Below are 13,914 nucleotides of genomic sequence, written 5' to 3'. Positions count from 1 at the left end.
TTTCTTTGCCTTGGGGAAGTAAAGCCCCTCAAGGTTTGTCCTAATTATTTTCGAATTTTTTGATATTTTGCATGTCTAGAATATCACAAGGTAACTTGTTACCCTTTGATCACGAAATTAAAAGGACTTTGACAAACAATAGAAGACTTGCTAGGAGAACTTTGAGAGGTATTGGTGAGGTTGTAGATATTCAACCAAACGCTATTGAGTTCGTTAACCCTTTTGCAAGAGAAGGTGAGGAGAACCCAACACAAAATCCAACACAAAATCAACCCACAATGCCTTAATTTTCATCACATTCCGTACCAACCGAGGAGAACCTACCCAATGGTACTCCCACACCACAACACTTAACCGGAAATTTCATTGCCAAATCCGCATTTATCCAATTAGTCGAAAGAAGCCAATTTGGGGGGATGCCTAGTGAAGACCCTCACTCTCACATGGAGACTTTTCGTGACTGTTGTGATGCGATTTCTCAAACCGGTGTAACTCAAGACCAAATTCGATGGGTCTTATTTCCTTTTTCTCTAATTGGTACCGAAAAACAATGGTTGAAAGGCTTTGATAAGGCTACTCTCGGAATTGACTCTTGGAAGAAACTGGCTCTAGCTTTCTACAAAAAGTTCTATCCACCGGAAAAGACTAACATGCTAAGAGCTCAAATTACGGGCTTTAAGCAAAGAGATGAAGAATCCTTGTATGAAGCTTGGGAGCGATTCAAGGGAATTTGTCGCTCATGTCCTCATCATGGACTTAGCGAGTGGTTCTTGGTACAACAATTTTGGAATGGTCTTTATGAAGACTCAAGAAACATTCTCAACATGGGATCAAATAGAATGTTCACCGAAGCTGACGACAATAAAACTTGGAACAAGATTGAGGAAATGGCGGTCCATAATTTACAATATAGTAGAATTCGCAAGGCTACTTGAGGAGGAAAACATGAAGTGGACTCTATTACTCAATTGGGTGCTCAACTTAGTGCTCACATTGATACCATCAATTTGATGTTCGAAAAAGCTATAGCTAGACTTGAAGAAGCCTCAAAATCACCAAAGCAACATGTCAATGCCATGACGACATCTTCACCAATCCCAAGTGGGATATGTGAAAATTGTGGAACTTTGGGACATGACCAAAGTGAATGTAGGGGAACAAATGAACAAGTGAATGCTTTTCAAGCATACAAGAGTGGTACCCCTTATTCAAATTATTACAATGAAAACATCAAATTCCACCCAAATATCTCATACAAAAGCCAAAATGTTCAAAACCCTCAACCAACATACACCCCACCTCCCATGAGAAACCAAAATCAAAGACCCTTTTACAACCAAAACCAAGGTTACCAAAATCAAACTCCATACAATCAACAAAATGACCAAGGTTTTGATGTTCAAAAAGCGGTCCTCCAAATGTAAAATAATGAACAAGAGTTTTTCACTCAAATGAAAAAGGATAGTCAAGCAAAGAAAATCACCATCAACAACATCCTAGCCCACACCAAAATGTTGGAAACCCAATTGACTCAACTAGCATCTTCAAGCTCACAAAGACAAAAGGGGCAAGTCCCACCTCAAAGTAATCCCCGGAGACATGAAACGGTTAGTGCCATTCACTTGAGAAGTGGTACGAGGTATGAAGCACCGAAGAAGCAAGTTGAGGATGAAGTTGTGGACGCTAGTGACAAAAAAGAAGTTGTGCAAAACTCCAAGGATGGAGAACCATCAAAAGAAGAAGTTTCAAAGAAAAATGAAGACAAGGCCAAGGAGAAGGAACCCATTGTGATTAGACTTCGTTTTCCAAGTCGTCAAGCCCAGCCCAAATTTGATGATCAACTTGGAAAATTTATGGAGATTGTGAAGAATTTGGAAGTCTCGATTCCTTTCACGGAATTAATCAATCACGTGCCGGCCTATGCAAAGTACATGAAAGACATCCTTACAAAAAAGAAGTCGATCCGGAAGCTTGAGACTATCGCCTTCACTAAGGTGAGTAGTGCAATACTTCAAGAGAGTTCACCTCCAAAACTTAAAGATCCGGGAAGCTTCTCAATACCGTGTACCAGTGGCGACACCACGATCAACAAAACCTTATGTGATCTAGGGGCTAGTGTGAGTGTTATGCCGTACTCGGTGAGTAAAAGGTTAGGGATGGGAGAGCTTAAATGCACCAATATCACACTCTAAATGGCCGATAGATCGACGAAGACACTATTAGGGATATGGGAAGATGTTCCCGTAAGAGTTGGGAAATTTTTCATCCCGGTGGACTTTGTCATTGTTGACATGGAAGAAGACTCCAATATTCCAATCATTCTAGGTAGACCTTTCTTGCACACCGCGGGTGCGGTGATAGATGTGAAGCATGGGGAGCTCACTCTAGAAGTGGGGGATGAGAGCATAACTTTCAATCTTGACAAGACCATGAGAGCTCCCCGTTTGCATGAACCATGTTTTATGGTTGATCATTATAGCCGGAAGGATGAGAGGAAGAAGTCGGAATTCCAATGGAAGAAGAAAGTTGATGATGCTCCATCAAAAGAGCAAGGAAATTGTAACAAAGAGAGCTTGAAAAGCTCACCAAAATCAAGCAATGAAGACGAGGGCCTCATTGGCCAAAACAAGAAAGTGGGAGAGTTGTCTTTATCAACTCAAGAGATTTTTAATGATCAAGTAGACGAAGGTTGTGGTCTTTGGGACGATGAGTTTGAAGGGATTTTCAATCCCTATATTGGTAATGCTATCGATCAAGACCAACATGAAGGACAACAAGTGCAAAGATCTATTGAGGATCTTTATCATGATAATGAACAAGCTTTTGACTACTTCTTCAAGGTGTTGAGTAACATCAACAACACCTTGGACATGCCCCCATGACATCTCTCTAAGGATGAGAGTTTGGTGGAGTCCTCTCCAAACCACCATTTGTAAATATTTCTAACTCCCTAACTTGCATTTTAATTCTTACATTGCATTTTTGTCATCTTTGGATTTTTATGCCTTGATCAAGATATTTATCATTTTTTGAGAGAAGTGAGGGAGGGACTAATGATTTTATTGATGTGTAGTGCTTTAACTTAGTGTGGGGATAGCAATTGCCTAGGATATTCATGCCTTCGTAGTGCCCCTACAATGAAGAACACGGGATTTGAAGAATGAAAATGACACGGGATATGCAAGTGCACGGATGGACCTGAATCCGGGTAGACCAGGAGGAATCCGAGCATCCTTAACGGTAATCCGCTCGTCTTAGAGGAATCCGAGCATCTCTGGAAGAATCCGTCCGTCCAAATGAGCTGCAAAATCAAAAATTTTGGCCTGTTAGGGAGTCCGAGCATCCCAGCTGAGAAGACACTCGTCTGAAAGAATCCGCTCGTCTTTGCAGAAAGACGCTCGTCTTTTTGCCAGTGCAGATTAAGAAAATTCGCTGTAACAAAATCCGCGCGTCTTTAAGGGAATCCACTCGTCCTGAATTGCAGAATTCGCTCGTCTTCACTGAAAGACGCTCGTCTTTAGGCAAGATTTCCTGAAGCCAAATTGAGCAGAATCCGAGCGTCCCGATAGGAATCCGCTCGTCTTCCCCCTGCAGTTTTGAAAATTTCGGGTGTTTTAAATACCCATAAACCCCAAAACCCTCATCCTCTCTATCACCAAAAACAAGATTTCCTCAACCAAATTCAACAAAATCAAATTCAAACTTCCTTACAACAACAATTAATCACTCCTTTTACAATAATAATCAATCCAAGCACCAAAATCTTCAACCTTTGAGTCGATTTTTGAAATACAAAGGCAAATTCTTTCATCTTAAAATCGATTTGGGTATAATTGGAAATTGAAGATTTTTAACCTTTTCTTGGTATAATCATCAATGGCAAGAACAAAAGGAGCAACAAAGGCACTCAAGGCAAAAGCACTTTAAAAAAGGCAACAATGCCTTCAAGCAAAGAAAGCTTCAATGGCTATGGTGGTTGCTAGTGCAAACTTGGAAGTTCAACAACAACAAGATCCTCCCTTGGAAGCAACAACATCAACAACTCCGAAAATCGCTCAATTATCAAACTATCCGGAAGTAATTTTCATTTCTAACTCCCATAGGGATACATTTGCCAAGTATGCTAAGAAAGCCATTCTACCCACCAAATTCATATGTGAAGATGCTTTGAAAAAATTGGGTGTCCTTGAACAAACAAAAGCCTTCTTCGAAGCCATGGGGTTGGGAAAATTGTTTACTACAAGAGAATTTACATACCCCTCCCTTACCTTGGAATTCTTAAGTTCATTGAAAGTAAATAAGGTATAGACTAGAACATACATCGAGTTTCGCCTTGCCAATGTGAATAGGCGCATCACCTTTGATGTTTTGAGTAAAGCATTAGGCCTTAGTGATACACCATATTATCATAAGATGCCCGAAAAGTATGACCCCGCTCCTATTTTGGGAGGCAATTTCCGGGAAGAAATTTGTGAGCTTTCATACTTGTCGCGCTCTATTAGTCCACCATCCGGGCATTAGAGTGTGGCACAAGGTCATCGGGAATACTATAATTGCAAGAAAAGACACTAATCATTTTACCAAACTCGATTGTGTTCTACTTGAGTAGGCCTTAAATGTTGGAAGGGAATTGACTAAGCCTTACAATGCTCTAAGGCTTTTGGTGGAAAGATGGCTCAATGTTGATTATGGTAAGGAAGGCACCGCTTTTATCATAAATGGAGGTCTAGTTACTCTCTTAGCCAAGCACTTTGACGCAAATTTCAACAAGGATAACACCTATGTGGCTATCAAAGGGGGTCATCTCATTGACATGGATGCCATGATTCAAAAGTACAAGTGGGTCAAGCATAACTCTCTTGACACCAACTATGGGTGGCTAACCAATGATGCTAGATCTTTCACTTTGCCTTCCAAGATATGCCGCTTGAGTGCTCATCGAACAAACTACCTACTTCCACTCTCCAAGGACGCCGAGTACATCATCCGTCAATAAAGGGGCGAGATTAAAGAGCCCTCCTCCTCCATTGTCACACCACCCTATCCATTAAAATATCAAGAGTTCAAACCCGAAGATGTTGAAGTGGGCAATGACTACATGACTCTCCTCATGAGAGAGATGCACAAACAAGCTTATAATGATCGAGTAGATGCATACTTGGCCTAATAACCACTCCTCCTTCATTTAGCTAGGCAAGGACTACTTGATCCTTCATGTCCTTTGCCTAGTTGGGCGGATAGGGAAGTCTTCTTTCCAAGCACATCTAGGGGTGAAAGATCGGGTGAAGATGAGAATGTCGATGATGAGGTTGATGATGATGAGGGTGTTGATGAAGAGGTAGATGATGAGGAAGAAGAGGCTAATGAAGATGATGAAGGAAGTGAGCAAGGAAGTGAAGAGGGAAGTGGAGATGAGTCCGCTTCTATGGAGGAAACTGATGACAATGATGATATGGTGGAGGACAAGCAAGCTTTGGAGGCTCCTACCCTCTTGAGGGTTGTCTACTTCTTTCTTTGCTTTATTTATTTTTATCTTGGTCATAGTTTGGAGAGTCCTAGCAACATGAGGACTAACACCTTGGCTCCATTGAGGTGTTCTTTTTTATTGTTCCCGTTTCAAAAATCCAAAATGACAACATTTAGTTTCATGCATTGCATCTTGTGTGCATGAACTACCCCAAAATTTAAGACATTAGAAATAATTTCTATCTCGGTTTGAGGAAGTACATGCATACGCAACGGGAGGTAATCTAAATTACGCTCTCCGTCATAAACAAAAACCCATGCATCATGTAGTGTAGCTTAGTATAGCTTGCATTTAGTATAGAAATCATGCATCATACTTGCATAATTTCCAATCATATTGGCCATTGAAGACAATGCCCATATTAGTGTGGGGATGAGAAATTCTAACTTAACTTTTATTCAAAAATCCAAAAAAAAAAATCAAAAATTTCGAAAATATCAAAAAAATTTGAAAAATTTGAAAATCCAAAAACAAGTCCATTTCCTTTGTAGTGTAGACTTGTATAAATTGTTGTATATATTATGTTTGTCTATCCTTGTTCATATTGATCGACCACGCCACATCCGAGACATGAGGATATTGAAGACCGCATGGTATGATCTTTCCAATCTCCTTTTTCCTCTTTATGTTAATGACTATGTGGCTTTATTTTGATTGATACGGTATAAACAATGTGAATTTAGGACTTGCATTTAGATTATTTGGCATATTAGTTGGTAGAATCATTTGCATTAGGATGTATATATGTTAGTTGCATCATGGCATGTAGTTGCATGTTAGAAAATTTTGCGAAACCGTCTACTTGGGAAGCTTGACAAGTGTATATAGGCTCTAGTAGATGCTTTTTCTTCTTAAGACTTTGCTTGTTAGAATACTTGTAAAACACCCTAGGATGTGTCATGCTAGTATCCTTTGACCCATGGATTAGGCCTAGCCAAGAGTACCTTGTGGTGTGATAAATCCTTGGCTACCGTTTATTCCAAGGTGACCCTTGAAACCATGCATCCATCATCCATGTTCTACCATACATTTTGTCATCAAAAGGGAATGGGCACAAAAAGAAATTGTTCAAAAATTTGAGTTCAAGAAATGAAAACAAAAGAAAAAGTTTGCAAATTGCATCAAATGAAATAAGGTGCAAAAATAGACTCCTAATGCTTCAAATATAAGCCACCCTCGTTACTAATTGGGGTGACTTTGAAAATGTTCAAAAAGAAATGCAAAAAGTTGAAAGTTGTCAAGTGTTGAATTGCCAAACATCAAAAGAAATGGCAAAAGAAAGTGTTCTCAAATGTTATATGCCACAAGAAATTGGGGGGGGGGGGGGGGGGAAAAACAACAAAAGCAAACTCCCAAAATGAAACTCAAATACTATCGATCCCTTTATCCATTGTATCCATTTTTGTGCATGGTAGAGAGGGGACGACCCTTCTTCTTGTCTAGGCGAGAAGGGGAATTCCGCGATCCTCCAGTGTCTCTAACACCATAGGGAGTCTATTCTTGACAAAAACATTTAACGATTGAGGAAAAAGGTACCATAGCTTGACCCAACTTGGAGGTGATTTATTGGTATCCTTCTAGGCTTAGTAGTTTGAAGAAATTGCATCTATGAAGGGGTGTGTACCCTTGAATTGCTTCCCTTGTAGATAATTTCCGCCACTTAGATGAGGAAAGTTGCTATTCTTTTGTAGATGCATCCATTACTTGATTTTATGAGCTTTAATGTTTGGATGTGTCGCCATTTTGGCAAGACCCACCTTGCCTTGCAAGAAGGCATCCTACCTCATGGTTGTCTTGTTGTGAGTTGAAGGAGCGGAGTGAGACTCGCTAATTGTCTCATATCGGCTATGCTATTAGGTTAGTTTGAATAACGGTCCTAGTCTTTGTCACCTCTTTACTCGGGACGAGCAAAGGTTCGGATTGGGGATATTTGATGTGACCATAATTTAAGCATATTTAGCCCCCGAATTAGCCTTGTTCCCATGCTTTTTAGTGCATATTTGGGTAATTTATTGTCTTTAGTCCTTTGTTTTGCATATTCTTTGAGGTTTTGATCCCTTGGTAGGAAAGGAGTCCAAACCTTGCATTTTCATGGCAAAATGGAGCTAAATTGATTGAATTCAATGACCAAGAATCAAAGAGAAGACAAGACTAGAAGGCCTTTGTACATACTATAGTAGATGGGCAATGATGAGAAATGATCCTTGCATCCCCGAGGAAATCCTCAAGGATCTTATGAAGAGAAAGGAAGAAAATAAGAAAGGAAGAAGCTGACAGAGAATCCGAGCGGATTGCCCACAATCCGCCCATCCAAGACAAGCACTCCGAGCGTCTTCCTCAGCTGGACGCTCGTCCAGAACCACCACAATCCGCCCGTCCATCCCAAGAATCCGCTCGTCCAAAAGACCCACAATCCGCCCGTCCCGTGCCCTGGACGCTCATATTGTGTGACAGCTAATCTCTCTTCTACTTGTTCAATGAAGGATGCACATATTTTTCAAAGACCGGCGAAAAGGAGACCGGAGTCTCTCTTGAGACCGGCGATTCCTCAAGGACTTAATCGTCATTTAAGCCCTTAGTAAACCCTAATTTATGTACCTAATCCCCACTATAAATACCCCATTAGTCTAATTAGGTTATCATGTTCTTCTTAGCAATCTCTAGTGTAGTTTATATCAATCAAATCTCTCTTTAATCTTGTAATCAACTTTTAATCAAGTTTTAATACAAATCTCATTTCCTTAATCTCTCTTTTGTTCATCTTTCATTTTGGGTAATTGAAGATTATTTGGGTTATTATTGGGAGATTGACAACCTTTCATCAATCATCAAGTACTTCTATTATTCTTTGCTTTATTATTGGAATCATTAGTAGGTATAATCCTCGTAATCCCTTTTTAATTATTGTTAATCTTCTTAATTTATTCATCATGTTTTACTTTGTTGGTATGATTGACAACCTTGCTAGCATGTTCAACATGATAATGAGTGAGTAGTTTCCTTATCTAGGGTTATGGGTAATCCAACTCGAGTCTCATTAGATCATGCATATAGTTGAGTAGGGAGGATTAAGTCGACTTGTAGGTGTTGTACAATCTAATCGATTCGGCTCCGGGACCCAAACTTTCCTAGGATTGTAAGATATAAACCAACTCGATCCATCACAACAATAATTGCTTGATTGTAATTTGAGAATATGTTTGTATGATCAATTCCTATGAATCCCCTATGACCCCATGACAACCCTAGTGCCTTTTATCAATTGTTTACATCCCTTTTTAATCATCTTGCTTGTTTACTTTTATTGCTATTTAGTTTAGTGATATTCTATTCAAACCCCAAATTGTTACACCCCTAGAAACCGCTAGTTGCAATTGAAAATCTCATCTCAATTCCCGTCCCTTGGGATCCGACCTTTACTTGCCTCTTTACTAATTGTAGAGTTGTTTGTGGAGTTATAAATTGTGTTTTGGTCTAGGTGCTCCTAACGACAAGTACCGAAAACTAAACCTCCCAAGGGAGTCCGACCAGTTAACCCGAATACAGGACGGATCAGATCGATGAGTTCTCATTTTACAAAACACTTTTCTAAGACAAATGGATCACGTTTTGCACCATAAACCTAACTCGGTAAATGGATCTTTAATTTCCGCCTTGCATGCAAATAAAAATTAAATCCAACTCGACATCAATTACTTGATATTTGGATAAACAACCGACTTAGCAAATTTCATATGTTAGGTTTAAACTTGTGGATGCGCATTCATGCATTTACCCGTTTTATACACTTTTGCATTTAACCAACCAAGGTCGATCGGCAGGATTGGGTGACTGATTAAAGGGCTTCCTAATACGTAGCCTCACCTCTTACTTAGAAACATTGGATAGTGTACGACCTTATCCAGGGCGAACGAGAGTTATTCTAGCGATAGGATGCTAAAGAGGGACGATTCCTCATCTTTAGTACCTATGTCAAGCACCGCTTTTCGCCTTGATTTACCTAGGTATTATGTGGAATCGAACGGTTTCCAGGCATCCCATAATTGCTTGGTGGCGACTATGAACATCTCTGCATCGTTTCAAGACCCTTACTGAGATGAAACCGACCGATCTAAATCGATCCGGTCGCGAAAGCACCTATTACGCCACCGAGCGTGGCTTTTCGACCGCTGCATGTCCATGGATAGGCTTGTAGGTGGCCCATTTCCACACTCGGCCGAGTGCACCCAACACAGAAGCCTGTTTAAAAGCAATCGACAACTTACTCGACCGAGTATGGCCTACTCGACCGAGTAAGCTAAAACCAGATAACCATAGCATTACAGTCTTCCCTTGTTGAAACGAACTTCGTCCTCAAAGTTCACATCCATACCTATATAGCATGCACTAATACCCCTCTACCAACCAACACCACTCAACTCTCATCCTCCAACCTTGACACTAATTCACCCAACGTTACCTGCCTCAATAACGCAACTCGCAACATAGCATCAACGATAGAATAGCCCACCTAACTCCATAATACTATCGAATACCAACAAAACTAGTGCCGTCAACTTTGTCTTACTTTCATATCGCTTACTAGGAAATCCAATATCAACACAATCCACCAAGCGAGATATTACATTCTACCATCCTTAAAATGAACTTCGTCCTCGAAGTTTACACACACTCATAAACGTCACCACCAAAACCCTCAACACTATCGCAACCATACTTACCTGCAACCTTAGTCCATAACCATATATATAAAATACATACTACTACAAGCATATCCTTTACCTTTAATAATATCAACCACAACTTCATCCTTATTCTACACCAAGACTCAAAACCTCTAAATATACTGCAAAATGCATAACCATCAAACTTTTCCTATCGCATCCTACCACTCTTAAGATAAACGTTATGTCACCCAACTGTAGATGTGGGGATTTGATCGCAATCCACGGCTTTGAAAATCGTTTGGAGTCACCACCAAATTTAAGGAAATTTTGGAACCATTTTGGAAAACGAGATTTGAGTTCGTTGTTGAAAGTACGTGATGGGAATTTCGTTAATAAAACACCTACCCCCGCCCGTTGCAATAACGGCCTCTACTAAGGACTACGATGGCTAATTGGACAAGACTACGATTCGTTGTAAGAGAATGCAAAACACCATTTTGATCCTAACATGTGAGGTTGGTTTCTAATCGTTTAATGCATCTAATCTACTTCGTCCAAGTGATTTAGCATGTGAGGTTGATTTGAACTATACTAATAAGCGTTCACAAACATGGCTTAGATGGGAATGGGGGAGCCGTTGGGGAACTAGCTATTAAAACCCAGACGATTCTCGTCGACTCGATTTGAAAACAATTGAAATAAAGATACAACTCGATCTAAAAACAATTACTAAAACACGACACTTGACTCACGTTTGACACACCTATCTAGTTGCCTCGAAAAACGTGCCAATGATGAGGCGACGGCTCACATGGACTTCGTCCTTAGCTTCATCATCGTATTGCACACTCAATTCGATTTAATTGATTAAATACTTCAATTTAACCAATTAAAGCAAAGGTTTTGTAAAACCATTTTGACTCAAAATAAAGGACTAACTTGACTCTTATTTAAAGTACAAATTACATTGCTATAATTAATTACAATAATTACAACGATTAAATTACAATAACGATTGAAATAAAACCGCAATAATTAAATAAATCAAGGCAAAACCGATCCAACATGGCACGAAAACCGAGATAACACACGGCCTAAACGGGGGGTGGTCAACGTTGACTATTCTAGTCATCGAGTGCAATGAATCGCATGCTAAGCATGCACAATTCAACTAGCGAGAAATCGTCATAAGAAAAGATGAATTCATTAAATTCTTTAAAGAAATTCATTTAAAATCCTATGTTGGGTTTTGTATGACCTACGAATGTCTAATTCATTTAACATGCTTTCTACATATTAATTAGGCCAAGTTGCAATTTAACAATGATAAACGATACAAATAACATAAATGCATCGATAATCAAATAAAACCAATCTAACATGTGAATTAATCTAATTATTTCATAATTAAAATTAAAACAAACATAAAACATGTGAATCATGTGAGAACGGATTTGTAATACCCCGTATTTTATATAATCGATTAAACGAATATTATTATATATTAGTTATTATACATTTTATTTTACTAATTATATTGGGTTAATTGTTTAGTCGATAATTACGTTAGGTTATTTTACTTGACTCGAGTCGTATCGATCTAAGTTAATTGAGACGGGTTTATACGGAATTCGAAATGTGAGCCAACCCATTTACCCTCGACCCATTTGAGTTGGCCCAATAACATGTTCAGCCCATTTAACCCTAACCCTAACCCTAAACCTAATAGTACCCTAATCCCTCAACCCGCCTCCCTCAACACGCCTCCCTCTTTCATCAGCCTCCATATCAACTTTCACGTATAGAGAGAGAGAGAGAGTGGCTGTGGGTGGTTGACGGCGCAGCAGAGAAGATCTAGGGGCTATTGTCGACGGCCATGGGCAACCCTGGTGGCTGTTATGGCGGCAGGAAAGGTGTGGTGCAACCGTCCCTTCTGTTTTCTTTTTTTCTGTCGAATTGTTGGGGGTTGTTTCGTGTCTTATAGAGGTAAGGCTGGTGGTTGTTGACGGGGTAAGGGAAATGGATGATAAGTGACGAGTGTAGGGGTGGTGGTTAGGGTGGTTTTAGGTGGGGATAGTGGTTGTGAAAGGCGGCATTGACAGGGGGTAGCAAACGGGTTTAAGCAGGGGATTTTCAGACGGGTTTAGATGGGTATGTTTGGGGTGGCGCCACCGTGGACTTGGGGGGAGGTCGAAACGGTGGTGCCACTGTGTCTGGGGTGCGTGGTTTGGCGGCGAGCCTGACGGTGGTGGTTTGGCAGGGGTTAGGAAATGGTTGCGGTGGTTGTAGGATGAGTATTAGAGGTGTTTGGTGAGGCGTGGTGGTGAACCAGGCCAAATGGCGGCGTTGGTTTGACTCACCGGCGGGAGTCGGCCCCAGTGGGGGTGGTCTTTGGTGGCTGGGTCAGTGTGGGGGATTGGGCTGGTGGCTGACACGACCTCGTGGTGGCGCGTGGGTGCGTGTGAGCGCGTGGGAAGGGGGCGGTGTAGATGACGGGTTGCTTTAGTGTTGAAACGGGTTTTTGTAATTGTTTAATCATTAGAATTCGTTAAGTTATCGTATTCTTAATTAATTAATTAATTCCCGAGTGCATTAAAGTAATTAAAGACGGGTTTTGAGTCGGGCTACTCGAATTGTTCTATGTTGATTCAGGTCTTCTTGAATCGTTTAATTGTTTAATCTTTTATTTATCATATTAGTTATTCAATTTAATTCCCGAGTCAGTTAAGTAATTCAAGTCGGGTTTTGAGCCGGGTTTGTTAAAATGAAAAAGTTACTATATCGGGAAAGTTTCCATTTTAAGAAATTCTACTTTAGTAACTTCCTATGTTGGGAAGTTGGGTCAAATACTAATCGGGTTATTTAGTTATCGGTTGGGCATAAGTTTGGTGTCGGGATTGTATTTCGGGAAAGCTGTTATTTTGGGAGATTTCTATATTTAGTAGTTAGTAATTATAAATATTATAATTGTTTTAGGTGACGGATTCGTGAAGGATCGATAATCAAATTCGTTGCTTTATGTTCGATCGCTTGAATCGCTTAATTGGATTTGCTGGCACTTTGAGGTAGGGAAATACACTTGACTTATTATCGTTGTTGTTTAATTGTGTGACTTGATTCGTGGTTGTTGATTTACGTTATGATTCATATATGGGAAGGTGATTGACTGAATTGATCGTATTGAATATGATATCGCAACATCGGGTAACCGGCATGATTTTATGATTTATCAGTTCAGTGATTTATATATATATATATATATATATATATATATATATATATATATATATATATATATATATATATATATATATATATATATATATATATATTGTGTTGCATTAATTTATGTTGAGCATCTCATATGCATTGGAGTTGGAGGATGGTGTAGGAGTGACGATGTTGGGATACGATGTGAGTTGTGATAAGGCCCGGGCGGGTTCTCGGGACTTGCCCTGGTGTCCTCAAAATGAGTGCGGATCGGCTACGGTCGATATATTTAGTCCACCGGGGATCGGTATGGCTGGGTTGTCCGGGGTATGAGATATGAGATATGAGTTGAGATGGAGATGGAGGTGACGGAGGAGCATGCATATCATATTTTGTTGTTTTATTGTTTTCCCTACTCAACCTCGTGGTTGACCACTGTGTATTCGTGATCACCGTGATGACCCAAATATTGCGAGCGGACTTGACAAAAGTTAAGAGATAGAACGGGAG

The 13,914-nt window shown here is 40.0% G+C and overlaps 1 non-coding gene across 1 annotated transcript; it reads right to left on the bottom strand.

Annotated features, from left to right (window-relative positions):
- Positions 1 to 650: 650 nt before the first annotated feature.
- On the bottom strand, positions 651 to 757 carry LOC141624653 (small nucleolar RNA R71). Its single transcript, XR_012534459.1, has one exon. It is a non-coding gene; the product is annotated as a small nucleolar RNA R71 (small nucleolar RNA).
- Positions 758 to 13,914: the final 13,157 nt, after the last annotated feature.

Source organism: Silene latifolia, chromosome X, assembly GCF_048544455.1.
Source record: "Silene latifolia isolate original U9 population chromosome X, ASM4854445v1, whole genome shotgun sequence".
Lineage (NCBI taxonomy): Eukaryota > Viridiplantae > Streptophyta > Magnoliopsida > Caryophyllales > Caryophyllaceae > Silene > Silene latifolia.
Note: the sequence above shows the minus strand (reverse complement) of the source record. Positions and strands in the feature narration are given on the sequence as shown.